We start from the raw sequence: 12448 nt of genomic DNA, 5'->3' as shown, positions 1-12448 counted from the left end.
CACTAAAATAGAAACACAGATCACAAGTGCAGGCTTAGAACTATAAAAAGGCAGAATGGAAATCTCCCAGAACTTATCCTGTCTGGGTTCATTGTATAGAAGAGGGAAGTGGGGCCACCAAAGGTAGGGGATGTGACCATGGTCAACCAGGACCTTTCAATGTCAAAGCATTGCAAGTCATAGGCAGAAGCTGGAGAGGCCACCGGGTGGCCAAGAGTCACCCAGGAGCACAATTCTTAATGTCTATCAAGTTATATAATGAAGAAAAAGTCACTATCATTTAGTCATTTACGGATAAAGGAATGATGAATCAAATTTCGACTTTTCTCACAAATTCTTCTTTTTGTAATGAGAGGCTTGGTAGAGTGTGGACAGCTCCATTTATAGACGAGAAAGGCTGGAAATCTAAGGGCAGCTTCTGATTTCTCTCTGCAACTGAAGAGCCTCCTGACTGATGATATCTGGTTCTTTTGGGTCTGGCAATTTCCTCTCTTTTTAAAGAGCACATTGAATAGAATTTGAAACTTAATTAAAAAATAATAATAATAAAATGAAAAGATGAGAACATAGTCAGATCACATGTCACTTCCTGCCTTCAACTCTCCCAATCCAAAAAGCAAAGCTTTAGTCCTTGGCCAGGCTTCTCTGCCCATCCTCTGACTTCATCACAAGTCTGAGCTCCTGGCTTTATTATTTCTAAGACTAAGTTATGCACTGAAGTTCTTCAAGTCTGGGAAAGTGAGTTATCTGTTTTGGTATGTGAGAAATTTAAAATTTCTCACTGGACACTTAGAAACTTCTGCATTGAAAAAGACTGCAGGGGCTTCTGGGTCGCTCAGTTGGTTAAGCGTCCAACTTTGACTCAGGTCATGATCTCACGTCTTGTGGGTTCAAGCCCCACATCTGGCTCTGTGCTGACAGCTCTTTTTAAACATTTATTTTAAACAATCAGATGAATTATCAGTATTAACTCCTGGACTTTGAGAATTGAATCCAAATGGCATGGTATGGGGGGCGAGGAGAAGAAATACAATCAGGCATTCACTTAAAAAAATGTTAGTTTAACCTTATATACTAAGATGAATGGGGGTAGAATTTCCTGAAGTCAAGTTCAGATGTGACATCCTTTCCAAAAAAGGCCCAATTAAGATCACATATCAAGTCACCTCCCAGATTTGCATGTGAAAAGGCACAGTTATGGGGGCAGCAAATTATAAGGAGATGTTTCTTCCTTCTGTCATCAAGACATCATTTCAGCCATTTCTGTATAATTTTTGTGGGCTGGGAAACCCCTTGTTGCCATTAATTATATCTGTTCAAAACTGGAACGTGTGGAGATAAGTTGGTAATAAAAGAGGGTGAAGCAGAAAATCATGCTAAATACCTCGTCAGCTGATAGATAGTGCTGAAGAATGCAGGTTCAGAACTATCTGTGTAAAGAATAGGACAGGACACAGGACAACAGATAGAAGTTGTCTCTCAGACACCCTTGTCCCTGTGTCCTTTCCTCTTCCTCCTACGGGACAGGCTCATCCGGGTCAGCTGCATAGCTCTGGGAGCCATGGCTTCTCTTCCCCCACCTAGGCCCCCCACCCCCACTATCTACCTGTTTTCTCAGTCTGCTTTGGCTCACAACACATTCAAGTCGGTCTATTGGTCTGGGTGGGCCTAGATTCATTTTTGGGGTGTTTTTAAACAATCTTTCCCCATTCTGATATATGGCCACCGTGAAAACTTGTGAAAACTTAACTGCATTTGAGAAAGCATAAACACTTCAGGGAAGCTGTTGCTTTTTCTTCATTGTGTTCAGTTCAGCCCAGAGCCTTCAGACCTGAAAAGCATGCTGGATGGAGGAGGCTTGACTTCCAGGCTCATCACACCCCCTGGCCAAATGCCTAAACCTGGCAGGGCACAGGGTCCTCCTAAGATTAAATTAGGAGGCCGGGTGGAGTCTCCATTTCCTCTAGGTCTTCTGAAGGGGCACTGTGACTCAAATGGAACTTCTGTTCCTTTTCCTCTGGGTAGAGTTAGAAAACTAGCCCCATTTAACCCAATTTGTGCCTCATTTAACCCAATTTGTAAAAGAGACTTCACTTTTCTCTCTTTCCTCAGGTTTAAGTTTTGGTATAACTTTACATTGGTGAATCATTCTATAATCAAAACATTTTCTTACATTTAGCCCTAATTGGTCTGAGATGAACATCATAAGACTTGGTATAGGAGGAAAGTGTCAGGATGTTAGGTCGCTCATGTCAAGCAAACTGTCCCCTCTCAGAGCTGAATGGATGAAGCATCATAATTTAGAAAACACGTTGGACTCGGGCTCTCTAGCCTGGCAGCCCACATGCCCTGGACACTTAGAAACTCCTGTTTTTTTTTTTTTTTTTACAAAAGAAACTTCAATCTCTTCAGGGCAAAAAACTTCCCACAAGATCCTGGTATAAACACAAAAGATATACGTGTCTACTTAGCCATAGAAGATTATCTTTTATCTTTCCCCATTCTGATGTATGGCCACCATGGAAACTGGTGGAAAGTTTCTGCTCTCACCTGAGAGCAGCCGTATGAGATAGAAGACCAAATTTTGGTGCAGGTGAATCAGAAAGATGCAGATTATATTTTTTCTGAAATGGAGCACATGGTGAGAAAGTAAGGGCTTGGGGCTGAAATATGCTGAGCCCAGCTATGTAAAAAAGCAGGTCAAGGGGCTTACATATGGGAGTGTGTACATGGTTCTCTTTTTCCTCTCCTGAACCTGCTCTTGGAATCTATCATCCTGTCTTCTTCCATAACCTTCTCCTTGGCGTATACACACTCTCCCAACTGGGGCTCCATTTTGCCCTGCCAAATCCCATTCTGAAAATCAACTTTCGAAATGGCAGCTTTAAGGGAACACAAATGGGGCTGAAACGTGGGAGCAGTCGAAAGGAATGGCTTGAATTCAGAAGTTAAAGAGGATTGAGAAGCCCCATGAAGCAAACGTATATTTCCTAAGGATCCTGCTGGCTTGTGCCAGTGGAGGTGGCCAGTCTCTCCAGATGGCATGTGCTACTTTGTGCACTGGGCTGTAATTGCCCATGACGACTGCAGTCTTCTCACTGAACCAAGAGGAAGAGATACACCAGCAAAAGCACTGAGCAGAAACCCACACTATTTGAGGCAGATGTCCTATTAAAACTGTAATTGTTGCCATTACAGAAATTTCTCCCCATGTTCTCATTCTTTGTTTCATGCACCTATTTTTCAATAGTCTTCCTCCAACCACTTCCTTCAAATCTCCTAGTGTCTCTTGCGAAAGAGAATGAAAAGAATTGCTAACTTGGAGTTCTTTCACTGTTAGGATGGATATATAAGAAAGTATTTTTCTTGTAGATTTCTCATAGAGCTTTTTGCCTTGGGTGTTGAATTTTTGCATCCATCCATCCATCCATCCAACCATCCACCCCACACTCACGCATTTCCTGAACCCTGTGAGAATGCTGTTTGTTTTGGCCTGCCCCGAACTGTTCTCTCTTCTGTTGGCAACAACCCCATTTTCCTTTGGGAAAATGCCTTCATTCATTTTCTGGTTTTTTTTTTTAATGTTTAAAGTTTATGTTGAGGGACAAAAAGAGTGGAGGAGGGGTAGAGAGAGACGGAGAGAGAGAGAATCCCAGGCGGTTTCGGTGCTGTCAGCACAGAGCCCCATGAGGGGTTCGAACTCATGAATCCTAAGATCATGACCTGAGCCGAAACCAAGGGTCAGAAACTTAACCCTCTAAGCCGCCCAGGTGCCCCACCTTTATTCATTTTCAATCCATGTGGTTCAAGTGAACCTGATCCCAGCAGTCAGCAGCAGCAAGAGTTGATGCATCACCCAGGCCTGGCCAATGCCCTGCCTCAGTGACTAGATTAATTGGTCAAGTCAGAGTCAGTCTGACTCCTTGGTCTGTGACTGCAACTCTTGGGAATGGCAATCTCTTGATCAGCTGAGATTGCCAAGTTATAGGAATGTCAATGTGGAGTTCCCAGTAGCTATGAGGAAGGAGTGAAGCCAGCAGAGAAGAAATGGAAAGAGAGAGGGGGAGTGAGCGAGCAGCCACATGCTGACTGCCCAGTGGAGCCCCTTGATCCAACTGTTTCAGTTCCACTCCCTGAATTTTTCAGTCTTGTGCATGAAAAAGTCCACTTCACTTAGGTCATTTTGAGTTGGGTTTCTGTCACTTGCAAATGAAAGAGTTCTCTCTCTTCTGTGCCAGGTCCTGAGACCAAGACAAACCTACTTCAGAACCCAACCAGGCTGGTAGAGTGGTTAAGGGTGTGAACGCTGTTACCTGCATATGAATTCTGACTTCACTAATGACAAAGTACATGACTTCACACAAGTTTCTTTGTGCCTTGATTCACTCATCTGGAAAATGGTGAAGGTATAAAGAGTCCCTACCTCATAGGCTATTGTGAAGATAAGCTAATTCATCTAGAGTGTTTAGTATGGTGTCTGGTCTGTAGTGAGCATTCAATAACTATGAGCCAGAGGCAAATTGTGGCCAGTGGCGGCTAGACACAGCCAACAAGGTAACTGCCATACCAATATTCTCATGAATCTGCTGTGTTGCCTTCCTCCTCCTCTCTCTCCCGCCTGTATAGCTTGCATTATTGCTCCTAGGTCATAACACACCATGGTTGTTGTAAGCACTGGTGTCATTTGCCCCTGCAGTATATCTGCAGGAGCTGGCTGACCAATCACCTGTCCACCTGTTTCAACAAATGATGAAGCGAGGACATGCCATGTGGGAAATTGTCTCCAAGTACACAAAACAGTTGCCTCTAAATACACTACTGGACAAGCTGTTCCAGAAAGGCTCACAAAACAAATTAAAGTACTTAAATCACAAGGCTTATTAAATATATTTAAAGCACACAGCAGTAAACAAGAGGAGAAAGGTGAGGTCAGTTCATGCACTTGGGATAGGGAGCAATGGGAGGACTCCACAGCGTGAATCCTGGGATACACCATGTCCATGCGCCCTGTCTCTCTCTGCTGCTTCAGCTCTCCCTGCTTATAGTGTGGTTACTAGGACCAGAGTTGAGGTTTGATCAAGAGGGCTGTATATGAAAGGATTAACTCAGCAGGCTTAGGATGCTCAAATTGTACATTCTAAAGAAAGAATGGTCCTTGACTACCTCTTGGGAGAGAATCCTTGAGCCCTTGAAATAGATGGTCTGATAAGAGTATCTTTGTTTACCAGGGCTCTGGGCCCTGCCAGATAGTTTATGCTAACAATGTGATTTATGGTAGGAGACTTGGGCCACATGTTATCAGCTGAACCTCTGGGGAACTGAGTCTGAGAAGTTAAGGTCCGTCACATAGGCATTCCAATAAAAATTCTGGACACTAAGGCTTGTTTGAATGTCCTGCTTGGCAATACTTTGTAAGTGGTGTCATGCATCATTGCTGGGAGAATTAAGTGTTATCCCTGTAATTCCACTGGGAGAGGACAACTAAGATCCTGTACCCAGTCTCTCCTAGACTCTGTGATATGCACCTTTTTCTTCTGCTGATTTTCGTCTGTATCTTTTTGCTGTAATTCATAACCATGAATTTAACTGCTTTTCTGAGTTCTATGATTCTTAGCAAATCACTGAAACTGAGGGTGATCTTGGGTATCCCTGACATGGGGGCCCAGAGATGGAAGGTGCCCTAGGCCAATGTCATGTACGTGTGCCACTACAGAGGTGTAGGAGCAAGGGTGCCTGGCCTCCACTATAGCTCACCGATTAGCCAGCTGAGCAATTATGAGTTCTATTTAAGTTTCTTGGGCATAGGACATGTGGGCCCTGAAGGATATAACCAGTTGGTTGCCAGATTCAGAGATCATGAATATAAATGCTCACATATATTTAATGCCTCTTGATATTTAGCCTTAATATATTTAGCACAGTGTAAATATTTGGTACTCAGATGCATCATAAATATCAGATATTTCTTGGCCCTTTCATCATTCTCTACAGGTGATTAAAATGGCCCCACTTGCCAACTACTTATCTTATATTTATACTTAATACATCCCTTGAGTTCTGCCTATGACAATCACACTTTTTGCTTACTAGCTATTCATTTAGACTTACACATCTTCAGATAGTTTGCCTATGTTTGTAAACCACAAGTTTATTCATTTACTAGAATTGAGTATTCTCAAAACCGTGTGCATCACAGGACACAGCCTGATAGGTGAGTTAGGGGAGGAGAGTCACAAGCGTATCACCAAATGCTTTAGTCCTTCAAGTATTTCAGTTCCAGGATCAGGACACACGAGTCCTGATTCCTGGCCTCACTGTGGCTGTCTCTTCCTAAGTTCTTCGCTTCCATTCATTGTTCTTGTGGAATAACAATTATAGTGATAACAGTAGAACTCATGTATTCAGAGCTACTACTATGTTCCAGGCAGTTTTCTAAGTACTTTGTATGAAGTAATGCTTCACAGAAACCCTGGGAGGTAGTGGGCACTCTAATCTCATTTTCACAGAGGAGAACATAAGCCACAGACGAGTGGAGAGATTTGCTCGATATCAATGGCAGCAGGGATGGTGGAGCCAGAGGTCACACTCTGGAGAGCTGGCTCCGGAAACATGCTCGCAGACACTGCATTCTGCTCACTTCCAGAAGAGTGTCCTGGCTGAGCTCAAGTTCAGGCCTTGTAAACACTGCTGAATGTAAAATATTTGAAGACTGAAGATGCTTGGGCTGAATGTTCCTAAAAAATTAGAATGAGAGAAGATGGAGGCGCATTAATGTATATTAACCTGTGACAAGACTGTCTTTCAGAAGGAGGTCTTATAATTACCTTCTTCAAAAGATGGCATGAAGAACAGAAATTCCATATGGTAAAATTTCACCCAGGGCTAGCACAGGGAAGTAGATATTCATAAGAGAGAATTCTTCTTGGAAGTATTATGGCAAAATATGACTTATCTATATACATATTGAAAATGTATCATAAAAATGGAACACACCCATTTCAGATTTACCGGGTATTTGTTACAACGTTCACCTGCCTATTTGTGTGCTCCAGAGTTGGGAAGGCTAATAAGAAAGGCGGTCGGAAGCATACACAGGGTGGGTGAGATCAGAGGGTGTCACATTCAGGAGTAGACGTTTTAACATTTCTTCCTTTAAGTTACATGCTTTTGAATATTAATGACAAGGGTTACACATAGTCACTGTTTGGGTTATTTTGTGGAGGCAAGGCCAATGAATGGAAAATGACTGCAGTCTGTGAAGGGATTTGTCAAAGTCTGTGGCCTTTGGTGGACCTGTGTGCCTACTTCTTGGTGTGTTCATTTACAGAACTAGTGACCACTCGCCTGTGCTAGGGAGTCTTGAACTCTGGTACAGTGAAGCAAGGCAAGGCAAATGCACTGCCGGTTTGTGGCATACAGTAGGTACTCAGTCAATGACAGAGAAGTCTGAAGCATGTCTACATCTTGTCAAAAGATCCCTTTTGGCGAGGAGCTCCTAAATTCTGCCCAGCCTGGATTCTTATTTGTCCTCTGAATGTTGGCAGGGGCCAGACTGGGAATTGGATTCCTCCCTTGAAACAAAATTTTCTTGACAAAACACAACATTTTATCTTTGAGTCCTTCTAAACAAACAAACAAAAAATTCATGCAGATTCTTGGAAACCAAGTGCTTCTTTACATGAGCATGTCTTAAGTCATGGTGGGATGCCGAATCTTCTAGAATGGATGAGGGTAGGCAGTAGGATCACTAATCCTGACAAAGTCTTTTTTTTTTAAATTTAAAAAAAATGTTTATTTTTGAGAGAGAGAGAGAGACAGAGAGAGACAGAGAGAGACAGAGCATGTACTGGGGAGGGGCAGAGAGAGAAGGAGACACACACTCCAAAGCAGGCTCCGGGCTCTGTACTGATAGCACATGGGGCTCAAACCCATGAACCATGAGATCATGAACTGAGCTGAAGTTGGACTTTCAACCGACTGAGCCACCCAGGAGCCCCTCAATAAAGTCTTTTTGAAGTTTCACAAGATCCTAATTTTACAGAATGAGAAATTTTGCTAAGTCTCCCACACCTCTTGCTCCTTCCCCCTTCTGCTGCAAGTTAACAATCCCATAGGCAGTAACTCCCACAGCTCGTGAACCCAACACCAATAGGTACAAGCGCTGCACCTGGTATCAGCCTCCAGATTCAGCCTCTGTCCAGGAGAGGGCGTCGCCACCACATGTGGCCTCCTGATTAACCCCGTTGCCTGCAAGTCACTATAATGCCCTCAGCTTTGGCCACACAGTTCTCCTCATAGTTAACCTCTCTTTTTATAGCTAATGGTTCTCACAGTGAGGCCTCTAATGTAGGGCAGCCAGTAATTCACCCTGAGTGTTTCTTTCCACGTATGAGACCAATGCATTTGAAAAAAGAGTCTTTCTGTGCACAGCAGCTGCCTATAAGTTACTTAGAAAGCAAATAGGAAAGACTTTCATCATTCTGAGGATAGACCCACTGGACCTGTGTTTGATTTCCTTGTTCTTCTTCCCCTTCACTTAAAAAAATTTTTTTGTTGTTTTTTATTTATTTTTGAGAAACAGAGAGAGACAGTGCAAGCAGGGAGGGTCAGAGAGAGAGGGAGATATAGAACCCGAAGACAGGCTCCAGGTTCTGAGCTATCTGTCAGCACAAAGCCCGACATGGGGCTCGAACCCATGAACCATGAGATCATGACCTGAGCTGAAGGCAGCCGAAGCTGGATGCTCAACCCACTGAGCTACCCAGGCGTCCCCACTGTTTTTTTTTTTATTTAAACAAAGAAGATCAAATTCATTCCCATTTAGGCATATTTTGTGATTATAAATGGCGCCCCTGGTATTCCTGGAAATATTTGACTATGGGTTGCTGCTGGCTGGGACTTCAGAGAACTTCTAACCTGAGAATGATATTGTCCTTAGGAAGCCTTCAGAGGTAGACAAGCTATACTGCCCACCTGTGAGTACAAGGGCATTTGCTGAAGCTAAAAAGACTAGGGCCTTCTATCAGATAACCTGTTAATAAATAATTCCCACCAGAACACCAAATAAATAAATAAAACCCAAAACAAATATACATATGAACAAACAAAAACTCCAAGATCCTGAAACAAGAAAGGAAATGAGTGGCATCTTTTGATTCTATTTATAAGAGTAATCAGTTGGGTGGCAGTCATGCTAAGGAAAGCTGACATTTATGACTGACTGAGGTCATGCCACACAGTGTTCTAAGCACTTGATAACTGTTCCCTCACATCATCCCTTAGGACAATCCTATAGGGTAGGTGGTATGAGTCCTATTGTACAGACAAGGGCACTGAGGCAAATACACAGGATGCCACAAAGTGTCAGCACATGGCCATGAGCTGGCTCCTAGCCATGCTCTGGCCAAGTTCATAAAGCTGCTTATGTAAGGATGTCCTCTGGGAGCTGGTCTTGGGTGTCCTGCTGACCTTCTTGGCTGTATGTGGTAGTTGATACTATATATTTTTTAAAAAATATTTTTTAATGTTTTATTTATTTTTAAGAGACAGACACAGAGTGAGCAGGGAGGGTCTGAGAGAGAGGGAGACACAGAATCTGAAGACAGGCTCCAGGCTCTGAGCTAGCTGTCAGCACAGAACCTGATGTGGGGCTTGAACCCACGAACCGTGAGATCATGACCTGAGCTGAAGCCGGATGCTTAGCCCACTGAGCCACCCAGGTGCCCCGATACTATATTTTTTATTGCACAGCATTATAGGTCCAGGATAGTTCTCCCTTCTAAAGCAGCATCTCCAGGCTACTCTATCTGAGCCTCTTCTCAACCCAATTAATTTCTAGATACCAATACTGCAGCCATGTCAAACCACGGGGTGAGTAAGAGAGAGCAACATCCAATGAACACGCATTGGGTTCTTGCAATGTGTGGGGCTCTGAGACACAGAGATGGAAAAGCCAAGGATTTTCTAATCTGGTGGTGGAGATAGACAAGTAAATAGACCATTCAGATACATGCAACACATATTATTATAATAGTTATATTACCACTCCATTTGTTCTTAGCACATTTCATAGATTTTTCTCATTTAATCTTCACAAGAATCCGACGGGTAGCTGTGGTTAACCTTTTGCATATGAGGAAGAGGAGAGGTACCTAGAGGCCATATGACTTATCTAGAAGTGGAAAAGATGGGATTCTGAGTCCAGGCAGTGTGGCCCCAATCCTGTACTTTAAACCAAAATGCTCTGTGGCCTCGGTCCTGATGGAGGCAAGCTCAGAGGAAGGTGCAAGCACAGAGGAGAAACACTCCCCCAGGCAGTGAGGAGTCTTCCCAGATGAGGGGATCCCAAGTCGGGCGGGGTGATCTATAAAGGCCACTAGTCCAGGACTGGACAAGACATGGGTTGGGTGGTGCGGGCATCCCATAGAGTATATGCTGTGATTAGAAGCAATGGGCTGGCAACATGGCAACAGGGATATATCTTATGAACATAAAACTGAGCGGCAAAAGGGAGACACAGAATGGGGCCTGTAGCACCATGTCATATACGTGACTTAAAAATGCATACACATGAAACAGTATACATATATAAGAACATATATAGATAAAATGATTCCTATCAAACAAAGTAGAATGGTTGCCTTCTGGGATTGAGATGAAATTCTAGTGGGGAGAGGGATGAGATAAAATAAATAAAGAGAAGCATCATGATGGTAATGTACTATGAAAGGAAGAGAATAAGTCAGTCAACCTTGGGTCCCTGAGAGAAGAGGAGAGGGGGGAGGAAGAGGATTCTTATTAGTGTCAGTCAAACACTTCTTTGCCAAGATTTGCCCCTTCCTCCCTCCTTCCATAGGGTGTAGCATGAGGACCAAGTTGCTTTCTCCAGTGTGATCCCACCCCCTTCTTATAATAGATCGGTCCTCAGATGGGTACCTGACCCAAGCCTGGCCAATTAGTTCACTTCCTTTTTAGAAGACTTGAGTGTCTAATAGAGGCAGTACAGCTGAAGGTTAAAGCCAAACTAGATTAAGTGCCAAAGTAGATTTAAACCCTGCCTGCACTGTGTGCTTGAGTACATAGCTTAGACTCCAAGTACCTGGGTTTTCTTCTATGTAAAATAGGAAAATATAATACCTAACTTACAGGGTCATATGAAGATTTAGTGAGTGAATAAAATGCATGTGTAATGCTTAGAGCAGTGCCTGCCATGCAACAGGGGCTCAAGAAATGTTGGCCATGATTGTTTCCTAAGAACTTGGGAATTGGGAGGCTAAAGAAAGGCCTTTATCTGGGTGGCTGATCAGCATGTCAAGGAGTAAGTCATTTTCGGTCTCATGAAGCAGCCTCATTATTTTATCCCCATGGGCCATGGAAATATCATCATTTTATGTAATATTTGTGAGGTGAAATGGGTTGGGAAGGACTGCTAAGCAGGAATCAGTCTCTGGCTTAATTTCTGAAGCCTGGCAATACCCAAATGCAGTTCACAGGATACTTAAGTATTTTTTCTTTCTATCTATTTCTCATTTTTTGAAGTTAGTTAATGTGTTCCTGTGACAGCCCTCTAGAATCCCGATTGAGGTCATAATGATAGTGAAGACAGCACGGCTCAGCCCCTTAGCTCATCTCCAAATATGGCAACTTCTATGGTGTCTTCCTCATGGGAGAGTCACCCTCAGGTGCTGATTACTGAGTTAGAAATTGTTGAGAAACAAGTACAAAATCATGTATCTCTTCTACTGCCACGATCAAACCCCAGTTAACACAAATGATAATGCAACGAACTTCAGCACACTAGATTTTACATGGAATCTTCTGGTGTAATAACATGCTTCTGATTTCATGAGGCTTAAATATGTTGGTAAAAGAATCAGTTCCGGCGCTTACTCATTTACCTCCATGCTGGTAAGTTCTGTTTACCATTTCCTAATAAGATGTTTATATAAGTATTTCAAAAATAGCCAGTTTCAGTTCTCAGAAAAGTTGGCCAAGTCTTTATTGGAAATTCGAACTTGCATGACAAACAAATAAATGATTGACTTAATTTTTTTTTTTTTTTAGAACCAAAGTACTTAGAAGAGAATGTGAAAGTGAATCAGAAGGGACGAGCATACAGAAAACCTTCCCTGACCTTTGGCAGTCAGAGAATAGTCAACAAACTGATTTAGGCAATTTCACTGCTTTGAAGGTTTCAAAGAAGACTGATTTCTGTTTACTCAGCCACCATTTGGAAGTGCAAAGATCAAGGACATCAAAAGTGTTATCTGAGCTTTTGAGTGTGTTTGTGAAATTGCTAATATGTCATGGAGGCATTTCTCAGAGATTTGCATTGTGGCACTTTTTATCTGTGTCAGTTTGGCAGGTGCTATCTGATCAAGTAAGTGGCCCTTCCGGCATGCCAAATGCCTCCCAAACGCCTTCCAAATGCATACCAGAGAGAAACGAA

The sequence above is a fragment of the Suricata suricatta genome, chromosome 15 (assembly GCF_006229205.1).
Source record: "Suricata suricatta isolate VVHF042 chromosome 15, meerkat_22Aug2017_6uvM2_HiC, whole genome shotgun sequence".
Lineage (NCBI taxonomy): Eukaryota > Metazoa > Chordata > Mammalia > Carnivora > Herpestidae > Suricata > Suricata suricatta.
The sequence above is the reverse complement of the archived record's forward strand: the minus strand, read 5'-3'. Positions refer to the sequence as shown.